Raw genomic sequence first — 14,145 nt, 5'->3', positions numbered from 1 at the left:
ATTCAAAAGATCCTAAATTTTTTGAAATTTTGTTTGTGGTTGGTGATTTTTTATGGTCTGGGTTGATAAAAAAGATTGGGTATTTGTGTTGGGGTTATGCAACCCTTTTGTTTGGTTACTAAGAAAACAAATGATATATTAATAATTTGATTGTTAATTGAAATTGGATTTTGCTAGGTCAAATGGTATTAATAATTTGATTGTTGTGCTTATTATTTTTTCAGCTTGTAAATGTTTGTATGAGAATTTTCTATGTGCAGAGAGGTTGTGGTTACAATGGTTGTGGATATATATTATTTTATTATAGTAGATATATTATTTTGTTGTGTTGTTTATATTATTTTATTGTGTTGAAAGCAAAAATAGATTCATAATGCTAGATGTTTTCTAAAGTGAGTAGATAAAATAGATAAAATAACTTTTTGTGGTGCCAAATAGCTAAAAAATTAGCACCACCAATGTGGATACTCTTAAAAACAAATTAGTTTAACCTAATGAATTAGCCAAGTATTTATTTAGATTAATTATGAGATCTAGATTAAACACATGCAAACATATTACTTGGTGTAGAAAAGAAAAAAAGACAATAATATGATGACATATGAAAACCAATAAAACCAACTATTTCAAGGTAAAAACTTGGGGAGAATTTAACCTAACTATTCTCAAGGTAAACAAATCCACTATGATAGAATGAAAAATTATAATAGAACTTACTAACATGACCATGTGTAGCTCCAACTCCACGAATTCTTCTATCTTGGATTTGCTAAACACAATCTTCTTATTTGTGACTTTGAGATCCCACTCAAAGGTTTCAGATTACCATAAGTAGTAGATCTTTATGCAACAACTTGTTTCCACTAGTTTTTAATTGTAGATCTCATTCCGACAGATGCTTGTTGAGTTAGAAAGTACAGAAACCTCTCAAATCTCACATGTGCAAATATTTAGGATTAAATGTTTAGATTCTTAATTTTGTTCTCTGTTTGCCAGCATACAAAAATTAAGAATCTAAACATTTAATCCTAAATATTTAGAACCTAACAAATTTTAAATCATATATATATATATATATATATAATTAATGAGAACTATTATACATATTTTAGAAATGTATGGTTTAAAAAAAAGTATATGTTAATACCATATATAATTTGAACCGAGTAATTGTAATTGTTTTTAATTGCACATGTGCATATACATGAAGTTACATGCTAGTTACTATAAATTGTAAATTGTGGTGTTGTCATTCTTGATTCCACTTCAAACCCTCCAAGGGCCGATAGCAATCTAGTGATAAGAGTTCATCTTCAGCCACGCCACCTTCCTCTTTTTTACCTCTCTCATATGTAAGCCTTTACCACCACCTGGTAGGGTTTGAGGAAATTTTAATTAGAGGCTATGAAGATTCCTAAAAACAAGAAATTTCTCACACCGTTTGCCCTAGGATTCTCTTGGAAGGTGAACATGGTTGTAAATGTTCTAAGAGAGAAGTTTGGTCATTGCTACCATGTAAGCACATTGATAGAGGGGCTTTGATTTTCGGTACCTGCTTTCATCAGGATTTTGCTCAACCATTTGGGTCTCGGTCCAGGTCAGATTTTTCCAAGTTGGTAGTCTATTATCTTTGGCTCAATGGTCCTTTTGGTGGCATACTTTGAAGGCCAAATCAGTATCACTGTCCAGGAGTTCCTTTTCTTTGTATTAATGCTCATTTAAGATTCTATATAATTTATGCGTTTACAACTTTAGGAGCTCATAAATGTTTAAGTACTGTTTGTGTAGTTGACAATATTGTAATTATAAGATGAAGATTCCCTATAATGGTCCAGGTCAGATTTTTAGAATAACCAGAATTTTCTATAATCCTATCCATACATTTTAAGGGTTATAAATATTTAGGATTAAATGTTTAGATTTTTATTTTATGTAAGTTTTGCTAACTGAGAATAAAAATATGTTTAGATTAGATGTTAGACATTGCTCAAGATTGTACAAATCAAGATTCAAGAATATTCAAGCTACAGAAAGGAGAGTTCAAGTTCTGTGAAGCTAGACCGATCGAAAATTAGACTCGACTGATTGAAAATCGCAGATAAGTCAATTCTACAAAATTTAAATCAGGCTCAAACCCGCAAAACGTTTAGGGTTTCAGTCCACTACAAGGTATAAAAGGAAAATCGTAATTACATTTTATAAGCTCTTGGAAGACTTAGGAGTTACTCCTGTGAGATTTGAGAGGTTTGTGTACCTTCTAACTCAACAAGAATCTACCGGAACGAGATCTACAATGAAGAACTGGTGGAAACAAGTTGCTGTATAAAGATCTACCACTGATTATGATCTGAAACTTTTGAATGGAATTTCAAAGTCATAAATAGGGAGTTTGTGTTCAGCAAATCCAATATAGAAGAGTCCATGGAATCAAAGCTACACATGGTTGTGTTAGTAAGTTCTACTTGAGGTAGCTTTAGATTTAGGGTTTAAATGTATTGTAATCTTCCATTCTATCATATTGGATTTGTTTACCTTGAGGATAGATGTGTTAAATCATCCCCAAGTTTTTACCTTGAAATAGTTGGTTTCATTGGTTTTCTTATGTCATCATATTACTGTTTTCTTTACTTTTCCGCACCAAGTAATATGTTTGCATGTGTTTAATTTAGATTTCATAATTAACCTAAGTAAATACTTGGCTAATTCATTAAGCTAAACTAATTTGTTTTTAAGGGGTCTTAACAAACAAACAAATTACCTTAATAATTCCAAACAATCCTAATTGACTACTTTGTGACAGAGAGTAATACTCATTTTTTATTACACTTTATTACCCATGTCCTGTTTTGGGTTAGATATGGCCGGACCCAAGCTGAAATCTAAAGAGTCTGTTACCATTTCATGAAAATTCAAGTTATGCTTTAGCTCTGAAGGGAGGCCTATTCTCATTCATCTGTATAGTTTTCAGTTTTGTTTAATAAATTTCTTCTCTTCAGCCAACCAAAAAAATAAAAATAAAAAGGTATGCTTTTTGAAATATCATTTTTGTTGCTGTTGTTGATTTTTTTTGTTTTTGTTTTTGTTTTTGTTTTTTTTTTTTTTTGTTTTTTTATTGTTTTAAAGCTCCTTGGTATCATTTGCATTGCACTAGTACTGAACTTGTTATTTAAATTGAAAGTTCAAATAGTGTAAAAACACTCTTGAACATTTAGACCCTCAATTTACAAATTAACCAATTCAAGTTTTATGTCAAACAACTAGTGTACGGAAAATGAACAAAAGTTATAAAACAGAATTGAAAAACAATCTAAGCCAAATTAAAATCACAACCCACAGCAGATAATAAAAGGTAAAGATAAAAGGGAAGGAAGATGCAAACACAAGGGCAACACGCGATGTGTTATCGAAGAGGAAACTGAAGCCCTTGGCGTAAAACCTTTCCGCCGCCCTCCAAGTGGTAAACAATCCACTAGAAAATGTAGTTGGGATACATGGACAGCAATAGACCCTCCAAGCCTAATCTACCCAGTGCACCTAAGCCCTCCAAGCTTCTTGCTCCAACGAGGTTGCACCGAACCTATTTCTTTTCTAACTTCTCGGATTCCGCTACTTGACCATAGCATCAACCAATGTAAATTGGTTCCTTCCTAACTGCTTTCCAAAACACCAAATAGCCCTCTCATAGTAATGGATATGATGAGAAAAAAGTTTTGGTAAAATACCTCTCAAGGATTTGACAATGGAGAGGAAGAGAGTTGAGGAATTTGAAGAGACTCTTATGTAAAGATTGTAAATGAATCAATCTTGTTTTACTCTAGGGTTTCTCTCTCAAAATTCTCTCTGGAAGCTCTATTTCTTTTGTGGGTATAAGGAGTATTTATATTAGGGTGAGAAAAGAATGTTAAACGTCAGGTTTTTCAAAACAGGGGTTGAAAGTTCAAAAACGTGTACAAAACACCTTTGAACGTTTAGACCCCCAAATTACAACTTAACCAATTCGAGCAATATGTCAAACAACTAGTGTGCGGAAACTTAACATATGCTATAATATGAAATTGGTTAAAAACTATCTAAGCCATAACAAAATAAAGCCATAGCAGATAATGAAAAGGCAAAGATAGAGAGGAAGGAAGATGCAAACACAAAGACAACACGCGATGTGTTATCGAAGAGGAAACCGAAGCCCTCGGCGTAAAACCTCTCCGCCGCCCTCCAAGCGGTAAACAATCCACTAGAAAATACAGTTGGGATACAAGGACAGCAATAGACCCTCCAAGCCTAATCTACCCAGTGCACCTAAGCCCTCCAAGCTTCTTGCTCCACGAGGTTGCGCCGAACCTTTTTCTTTTCTAGCTTCCCGGATTCCGCTACTAGACCGTAGCATCAACCAATGAAGATTGGTTCCTTCCTAACTGCTTCCCAGAAATCCAAACAGCAGTCTCACAATGATGATGATGGTGAGAACCTGGTTTGGTATAATGCCTCTCAAGGATTTGACAATGGAGAGGAAGAGAGTTGAGGAATTTGAAGAGTCTCTAAGGTATAGATTGTGTGTGAATCAATCTTGTTTTTTTCTTTAGGGTTTCTCTCTCAAAATTCTCTCTGGAAGCTCTCTTTCAATCGTGGGTAAAAGGGGTATTTATACTGGAGTGGGAGAGGAATGTGAAACGTCAGGTTTAACAAAACAGGGTCGCGGCTTGACCTCGCGGCTTGACCAAGTCGCGAGATCCAGTCGCGAGATAACCGTATGGCCAGTTGTCCTGTTTTGTCCTGTAGTGCTCCAGCTAGCATGACTGTTCATCTTCCAGCATGCTTGGCACGTGTGCTGCTTCTGGCGGCTTGCAGCCGCGAGTCACCCGCGAGTCCCAGCCGCGAGTCTCTGTTTTCTTGCACACTCTTGAGCAAACTTCACTCTATCTCACTCACTACCCTTACATCAAACCCACCTAAATATAGGGTTACTAAATGCTGAATTACAAGCAAATTTGGCACGGAATAAAGCCAATTAGATGGTTGAATAAATTCAACCTTACAATCTCCCCCTTTGGCTATTCCGTGACAAAACCCTAAAACAAACTCTAGACTTAACATGTGAGTTGGGAACAGTTGAACAAAACTCACTCACACCTAACTCTAGAAGCTGTGAAGCACTTGAATCATATGAACACAATACTCCTGAAACACAATAATACACCATGATCATTGTAAGCAGAAAATTATAAATGCATATGAAACAGGCAATATGTGATCAAGCAAAGATGGAGTTAAGAAACAAACCATGGCTTGATCAACCAAGTGAACACCACAAGGTAGTGATCACAGTGCTCATCCACACTTGGAATGAACACAAGGACATACAAGTTAACAAGCACAAGGCAAGACACTTGTATGCTCAACACTCAACCAATGCATATCACACAAGGCATATGCATCTAGGAACAATCCTACAAGGGCACAAGAGTGACAGTACATAAACCAAAATGCATAACATTTAGATTAAAGTACTGAATTTAACATAGCATAAAGGCTGCACTAAGCAAGGTACAAACCATAAAGCCTACAAGCTATGCATAAAACATTAACCCTAAAAGCTTACAAAAGTACATGGGTACAAATCCTAAACATCTTGAATAACATCATCAAATTATATTAAAGTTTAAACCAAGAGTATAAGAAATGAGTTAGAAACAACTATACACCAAAACACAGTGTATCAAACCCAAAAAAAAAAACATTAAATAGTACTCAAAACATAAACATATAAAAACAAAGTCTTTGAATTTGACAACTCCCCCTCAACACATTACCACATTACTCCCCCTTAAGAGCTGCTTTTCTGCTTCTCAGTCATCAATGTCATTATCAACAGAAACATTCTCCCCCTTTTTGACAGGAATGGCCAAAGGGTCAGTGTCCAGGCTGAGTGGTGAAGCTATCAAGTTTTGCAGACAAAACATCAATCTGATCCTGCATAGCTCTCATCCTCTCAGAGTGCTCAATCTGGACTTCTCTGATCCCATCAAGTCTTTCCAGAACGATTTGGAAAGCATCTGGAGGTGTATCTGAAGAAGTTGATGCTCTGGGTCTTTTGCCACTCCTCCTGGGTGTTGAGGTTGATGCATGCCCTGCTGCCTCTGCTTCAGTCTCCATTGGGACACCTTCTCCTTCATCACCTTCATCTTCTTCTCCTGGAAGCCTAACACTTATCCTTTTGCAGGTAAGCTTGTTAATTGCAGAAGGTGTGGACATGGGACTGATGTCTTGTGGGATAGGAACACCCTTCCTTCTGAAAATCCTCATTAGCAAACTGGGAAAGATCAATTTTGGCCTAGAGGTTGTTCTTGTCTCATCCACAATGGTGTCATATATGTGGGAACTTATGTTTATGAAATTCTTTTCTTTGAGATCCATCAGAAAGATTGCTCTAGCACAATTGATTGTAGTCAACTTCTTAATGGGATAGAGGTTAAACATCATGATGATTGTTAGACACCTCATGTCCACTGGAAAGGCAGTGGTATTCAAACATTTTCCCTCTCTCTGCCCACCTATCCTTTGTTGAACTGTTTCAATAGAGACACTCCTATCCTTGTAGTTGATAAATTCCTCATCTTCTAATCCTTCAAGCCCTAATGCATCATCTATGACATGAGCATCCAAAATGAATTCTTTACCTCTAACCCAGCAATTTAACTCATTCTCCTTTATCACAGCATTTGAGTAAAATTTCCTAATCAGGGGTTCACACACTACAGGGAAATCACTCAGAAGTTTCTCCCACCCTCTTCCTTCAAAACAGCTGGGGATAAAGGTTTGTCTCAAATCCTCCAAATCTACAAATCTTTCTTGAATAATTCCTGCTTGCATGAAGTTATCCCTGTATCTCTCAAAATGATGGACTGACCTAAATAGTTTAGAATCCATTTTCAATCTTTTGTCAGCCTTCTTTGCAGGAGTTTTCTTCTTAGGAGGTGAGGGAGCCATCTGTGAACAATCAGAAGAGGCCACAGCAGTATAGAGCAATATATGTGTAGAACTAGTCAGTCCCATGTAATTAACAAAGAGATTACATCCATACAAATGAACTTGGAACATTTAAACACAAGCTACTTAGATTAAACACATGGATAAACAAGCCTAAGATAGGAAACACATATAAAAGCAACAGATATAGAAACTATCCTAAAGGCAGTTATAAGTCAAAGAGACAGATAATGGAAAATGATATGACTCATAAACAGCATTGTGAAGTTCACAAATGCTCTCAAAAGATTTACACCAAAGAGCATGCATATTTAGCACAGTAAAAACTCACAGCCTCAAAAGGAACAATTTGAAACAACTCAACAGCTCAAAGATCAGATAAAATCAAAGAATCACCTAGCTAAGCACAGGATGAAGAGCAATAAGGAAACAACTAAGATCAAATTATAGTCTAGCAGCAGCATTCGCAAGTGAGGCATGAACAGGGAGCAAAATCCGAAACACAAACCCATTTCTAAATCACAAACATATGCGAAAAATCAAAGGGAAAAGCACTAAATCAAGAAGAAAAGAGTGTAAAACTAAAAACCCATACCTGTGACTTAAAGATTTTGAGCTACAAGTATGCAACAATGGAGATTGGAGATGGGAGCACGGAGTGTTTGGGAGGGAGATAGTTTAGAGAGAAGATGAACAGTTACAAAAGTTCGAGGGAAAACTGAAAAAGATTTAAAAACTGCTCCTGTTTTTGCCAAACATGCGATTTTCGCGACTTGATTAAGTCACCACACAGTCGCCAGATCAAGCCACCAAAGCACACAAGAACAAAAATTTGAAAAATTTTCTAAGTGTTTTTCGCGACTGAAAGGTCTACCCGCGAGTGAGTCGCGAGCTAAGCTGCGAAAATCTCTGAGTGAACCTCGCGACTGGACCTTCCACTCGCGAACAAGTCGCCAAAAATGACCCGCGAAGATGCGACTGAGGCGTGCGACTTGACATACCCGCGACTAAGCCGCCAAAACAGGGCAAAAATGGATTTTTGAAATTTTCAGATTTTTCAAACAAAATACTTTCCAAAAACACCTAAAACACTCAAAAATCTTTTTGTGCTTGAATTAACAAAGATTGAGCATGTGAAAACACATTTCATCAAGTACAATCACACAAATGAATATGGCATTTATTGAGCATAAACTTGTGTGTTGTGTGTGGATATCAACAATGAGATAGTCCTTAGTCTAATGTGAAGTTTCAATGATCAATTCAACCAAGACATACACAATTAGCGCTAGATCATGTGACCTATCTCAATTATAGAAGTATGTATATATGACCTCCCACAAAACTTGATAACATGATTTGGAGCTTTACATTTGACTCCACTTTCAATCATAACATTTGATCTTTTTGATCTTTTGAGTCAATCACCTCTCATTGTGAGAGTGATATTTGACATTTCACTTTAATGAACAAGTCTTTGGCTTTTTGAATAAACATTTTCTTTAATATAAAGTCGCTTACCCTTTTTCCTAGTCAAATACTAGAATGTGCGACAGGCTTTTACAGCTCAATATCTCTTTTCATTTGGAGATTTACATTTGGTGAGCTCTTTTTAGCAAAACAAAAATAAAGAGTGGGAAGATATATAGACACAAGTCTATGCAAGTCTCAAGATCAACAAAACCATTCACTAATCATTCATGACAAGTTTGAAGATCTATTTACAACAATCACAAAGATTTCAAGATTTTTCCCACAGTGATATGAGTGCATGAAAACAAGCAATGCTCGAAAATGCACAAAGCCATTAGCACAAAGGTACAAGGCAAAACAAGTTTTGAGACAAAAACTCAACAAAGTCAATCAAGCTTTTTGATTTTCTAATTTTTATGTGATTTTTGGATTTTTGACACAAGAAACAAAAAGATTGATAAGACAAAATTAAAGAAATGCACAAGAAGACAAGCAAACAACCAACAGCAAAAACAGCAAGCAAAACAAACAAACATTGTCACAAAGCATAGGAAGTATTAATGCATGGACATGTTGTAATGCTTATGCATGAGTACCCTTTTTCACCCACACGTCACTTGCGTTTGGGGTGATTTCCTTATAGGATTGGGTACGGGAGTTAGGGCTTTCAAACCTTCGTGAGAAGCTTTCCAAGCAGTTGGTGAATGCACCAATCATCTTCATCACGTTCATCATTCCGGGATCACCATTCTGATCTCTAGATTGATCTCCAGCCCAAATTCTTCTATCATTTCTAGGTCCTCCTGACCTTTGAGGAGTTGCACTGTTCTTTGCTCTCAGCTTTTGGCAATTTGGTCGAGTATGCCCTTGAAGTCCGCAATAATGGCACACATAGGTTCCTCTAGGACCTCTTTGTGGTCGTGGACGTGACTTGGCACGAGATTCAGACCTGCCCACAGACTGATTACGGGGATTTAACATCCGTTGGTTCACCGCATTCTTCTTCTCCTCCACTTCGAGCTTCTCACCAGTAAGGTTAGCTACAACTGGATCTTTGGCCTTTACAAACTTCACTTCTTTAGTGATATTTCCAGATGAACTACTTCCTCCAGTATATCCCAATCCGGATTTGTCTGAAAAGCTCTTTTGAGATGAGATAACATCATCTAGCTTCTTGGTGGTGACCCTCTCTACTTTAGCATTTGCTTGCACAACCTCACTCTCAAGAAATCTTACTTTTGTGTAAGCTTCGGACAACTCACCATTCAGAGTTTCTATCTCACATTTGGCCTCCCTATATCGGATTAGGAGACTTTTGTAGTCCTCCTCAGCCTTTTTCATTTTTCTCACAGCAGCCTTGGCCACCCTTGTGTATTCCCTGGACTTCTCCAAGAGTGAGTTATAATTCTCCTGAAGATTTGCTGTGCTTCCATCTTCTTCAGCATCCGATTCTTCAACAATTCCTAGTGATTCATCATCACTATGTTCTCCAAGGTCTCGCACAAGCAGATTCAGCTCATCTGAAGACTCAACATGAGCAATAGTCATAAAAGCCGAATAGTTCCCCTCTCCATCACAGCTCTCTTCAGATTTTGAGTCAGACGAATCCGAGTCACTCAAGGTCGTGGCATACACTTTACCTTTCGATTTCAAATAATTTGGACATTCCTTCTTAAAGTGTCCATGTCCGTTACATTCGAAACAAGTGACACCTTGTGTGGATTGAGATTCTTTTCCATCTTTCTTTTTGAATTCCCTCTTCTCCCTTCCAGAACTTTGGAATTTTCTTTTATCATCAAATTTGCCATTATTTTTGAATTTCAAGAACTTTCTGAAATTTTTGACAAGGTATGCAACATCTTTGTCAACCACATCTTCTCCTGATGAGTCTTGATCTTCCACCTTCTCATTAATGGTCTTTAAAGCAAGAGATTTACTCTTCCGTTGATTGGGCAGCGACATCTCATAAGTCTGAAGAGAACCAACCAGCTCCTGCACTTTGATGTCATCGAGGTCCTTGCTCTCTTCAATTGCTGTCACTTTAGCACGAAAACTTTCCAGCAATGATCGAAGGATCTTCCTTACAATCTTTGAGTCCTCCGTTTTCTCCCCCAAGTTGAACTTGCTGACAACCACTTCATTTAGCTTCCCATAGAAAGAGTCAAAAGACTCATCCTCACTCATTTTGAGTTCCTCAAACCGAGTGGTCAGCATTTGTAACTTGGTGTCTTTCACTTTCTTCGTGCCTTCATAGGTGGTTTCCAAAATCTCCCATGCTTCTTTGGCAACGGTAATATGAGAAATCCTGTGAAATTCATCTGAAGACACACCACAGAAAATAGCATTGAGTGCTTTACTATTAGCATTAGATGCAGCAAGTGCTGCCTTATCCCATGTGGATTTGGCTGCCTCAGGTTTGGTCCAACCAATCTCAACAGCATCCCAAACGGATTCATCAATAGAACACAGAAAAGCTCTCATGCGAACCTTCCAAAAAGCATAATTACTACCATCAAAATCTAGAGGTGCATTTAGGGATTGAGACCTATCCATCTCAAAAGGGAGTCAAGGATCACACAATGGTAATGAAACCAATATCAGTGTACCTGCTCTGATACCAATTGAAAGTTCAAAAACGTGTACAAAACACCTTTGAACGTTTAGACCCCCAAATTACAATTTAACCAATTCAAGCAATATGTCAAACAACTAGTGTGCGGAAACTTTACATATGCTATAATATGAAATTGGTTAAAAACTATCTAAGCCATAACAAAATAAAATCATAGCAGATAATGAAAAGGCAAAGATAGAGAGGAAGGAAGATGCAAACACAAAGACAACACGCGATGTGTTATCGAAGAGGAAACCGAAGCCCTCGGCGTAAAACCTCTCCGCCGCCCTCCAAGCGGTAAACAATCCACTAGAAAATACAGTTGGGATACAAGGACAGCAATAGACCCTCCAAGCCTAATCTACCCAGTGCACCTAAGCCCTCCAAGCTTCTTGCTCTAACGAGGTTGCGCCGAACCTTTTTCTTTTCTAGCTTCCCGGATTCCGCTACTAAACCGTAGCATCAACCAATGAAGATTGGTTCCTTCCTAACTGCTTCCCAGAAATCCAAACAGCAGTCTCACAATGATGATGATGGTGAGAACCTGGTTTGGTATAATGCCTCTCAAGGATTTGACAATGGAGAGGAAGAGAGTTGAGGAATTTGAAGAGTCTCTAAGGTATAGATTGTGTGTGAATCAATCTTGTTTTTTTCTTTAGGGTTTCTCTCTCAAAATTCTCTCTGGAAGCTCTCTTTCAATCGTGGGTAAAAGGGGTATTTATACTGGAGTGGGAGAGGAATGTGAAACGTCAGGTTTAACAAAACAGGGGTGGCTCGCAGCTTGACCAAGTCGCGAGATCCAGTCGCGAGATAACCGTATGGCCAGTTGTCCTGTTTTGTCCTGTAGTGCTCGAGCTAGCATGACTGTTCATCTTCCAGCATGCTTGGCACGTGTGCTGCTTCTGGCGGCTTGCAGCCGCGAGTCTCTGTTTTCTTGCACACTCTTGAGCAAACTTCACTCTATCTCACTCACTACCCTTACATCAAACCCACCTAAATACAGGGTTACTAAATGCTGAATTACAAGCAAATTTGGCACGGAATAAAGCCAATTAGATGGTTGAATAAATTCAACCTTACAGGGGTGGCTCGCGGCTTGATTAAGTTGCGAGATCTAGTCACGCGATAACAGAATGTCAGTTGTCCTATTTTGTCCTGTAGTGCTCCAGCTAGCATGACGGTTCAACTTCTGGCATGCTTGGCACGTGTGCTGCTTCTGGCGGCTTGCAGCCGCGAGTCACCCGCGAGATCCAGTTGCGAGACTCTACTTTCTTGCACACTTTTGAGCATTCAACACTCTATCTCACTCACTACCCTTACAACAAACCCACCAAAATGCAGGGTTACTAATTGCTGAAATACAAGCAAATTTGGCACGGAATAAAGCTAATAAAATGGTTGATTAATTTCAACCTTACATAAACTATACACTTCCCCCTTATGGGGTTTAAGGGTTCGTTTGGCTAGAGGCTAGGGGTGGAAAAATAGGAGGATAGAAAATGATAGGAGGATGGAAAAGTGGGAGGATAGAAAAAATTTTAATTTCTCTCATTTTGGTTTGGTTGGGAGTGAAAAAGTGAAGGGATGGAAAAAGTGATTCTATATAAATTTACTCATATACATTTGTTAAAAAATTATGCCCAATTAAAACAAAAAAGTGACCAAAAAAAAAAAATCATGTAAAAAAATCACATCTAGTTAAACCAAAAAAAAAAAAAAAAAAAATCAATCAACCAAATCAGAATCCCTACCATGTTTTCTTCCCATTTTTGGGAGAAAACATTTTGAGAGGTTAGCATAGAAAACACCTAGGCCCCATAATACATATTAGCCTTTGTACACGTATCTAGCCTAATATCTAAATCAATACATATTAACCCATTAATCACCACAATTAAAAGGAATAAAATAATCTCTCTCCCTTTCAATGTGGTATTAAACATTTTCATTAACTTCTTATCTTCCATATTAATGTCCACATCTTTATATTTATGTTGTAATATAAATCAATTTTAATTATATAATATTAAAATGCTCCAACACATTATATTTGAGATACAAACATTTATTCTTAAAAAAATAATAATAAAAAAAATAAAAAGAGATATAAACATTTATTACATAGCCTATTTTCTTGGTAGTATTCAACTCATTAAAAATAAATAAATAAATAAAGTAGCTCATGTTGTGTCACTTTCATCTATAGGAAATTTCTATAGGCAACAAGTGATTCCAAAAGCCTAACATCATAGCCCTCTCAAACGGACATGCGGGTGTAATTAGGGTTTAGGGAATTACAGGTTCGACTGATCACACATTGGTCTCCCTAGATAACATTGGAAAACAATGCCTTTGGTATTATGTAGGCTGCGGCAAAGGCAACAGTAGCAATGAGAACTGCAATAATGGAACATCTTTTAGAGGTAGGGTTTATTTATTCTACAGCTTTTTCCCTGAGTTCTTTGTTTTTTTTATCGTAAAAGCCCTCTGCGTGCAGTAAACTTTTGATTGTTACGGTGGTCAATAAAATGGGATGGCATATGTTTCTACACACGCTGCACATGACAATAAAAGAAACAATAATGAAATGAAAGAAAATCATAATTTTAGTTATTGGTCCAGGCATAAAGTTTTGTAGTAAACTTGGTTATATTCTAAGGCTACAATTTCACTCAATATATATATATATATATATATATTTTATTGAAAGTGAATTGTAACAAATTTATTATTGGATTATATTTTCTTCATGTATCATTTATTTTTGTAGTTTAAAATTATGTATAAAAAAATAGGTTTATGGATCAATTAATAACATCTAGCTGGCTCAAAACTTGACATACGAGTTAAGAACATATATGTGCATTACACTAGTTCTCAACTTCTAATAGAAACTATACCCTTTTCCTATGTGGGGTTTAAATCTCTTACATGTGAGCAAAAACTGGCAAAGAAAAGAGGTACAAACATTTATTCAACACATAATTTTGAGATGCACTATATTTGAGATACAAACATTTATTACATAGCTTTCTTGGTATAGTATTCAACATTTAAATAAAATAAAATAAATT

Source organism: Quercus lobata, chromosome 5, assembly GCF_001633185.2.
Source record: "Quercus lobata isolate SW786 chromosome 5, ValleyOak3.0 Primary Assembly, whole genome shotgun sequence".
Classification (NCBI taxonomy): Eukaryota; Viridiplantae; Streptophyta; class Magnoliopsida; order Fagales; family Fagaceae; genus Quercus; species Quercus lobata.
Note: the sequence above shows the minus strand (reverse complement) of the source record.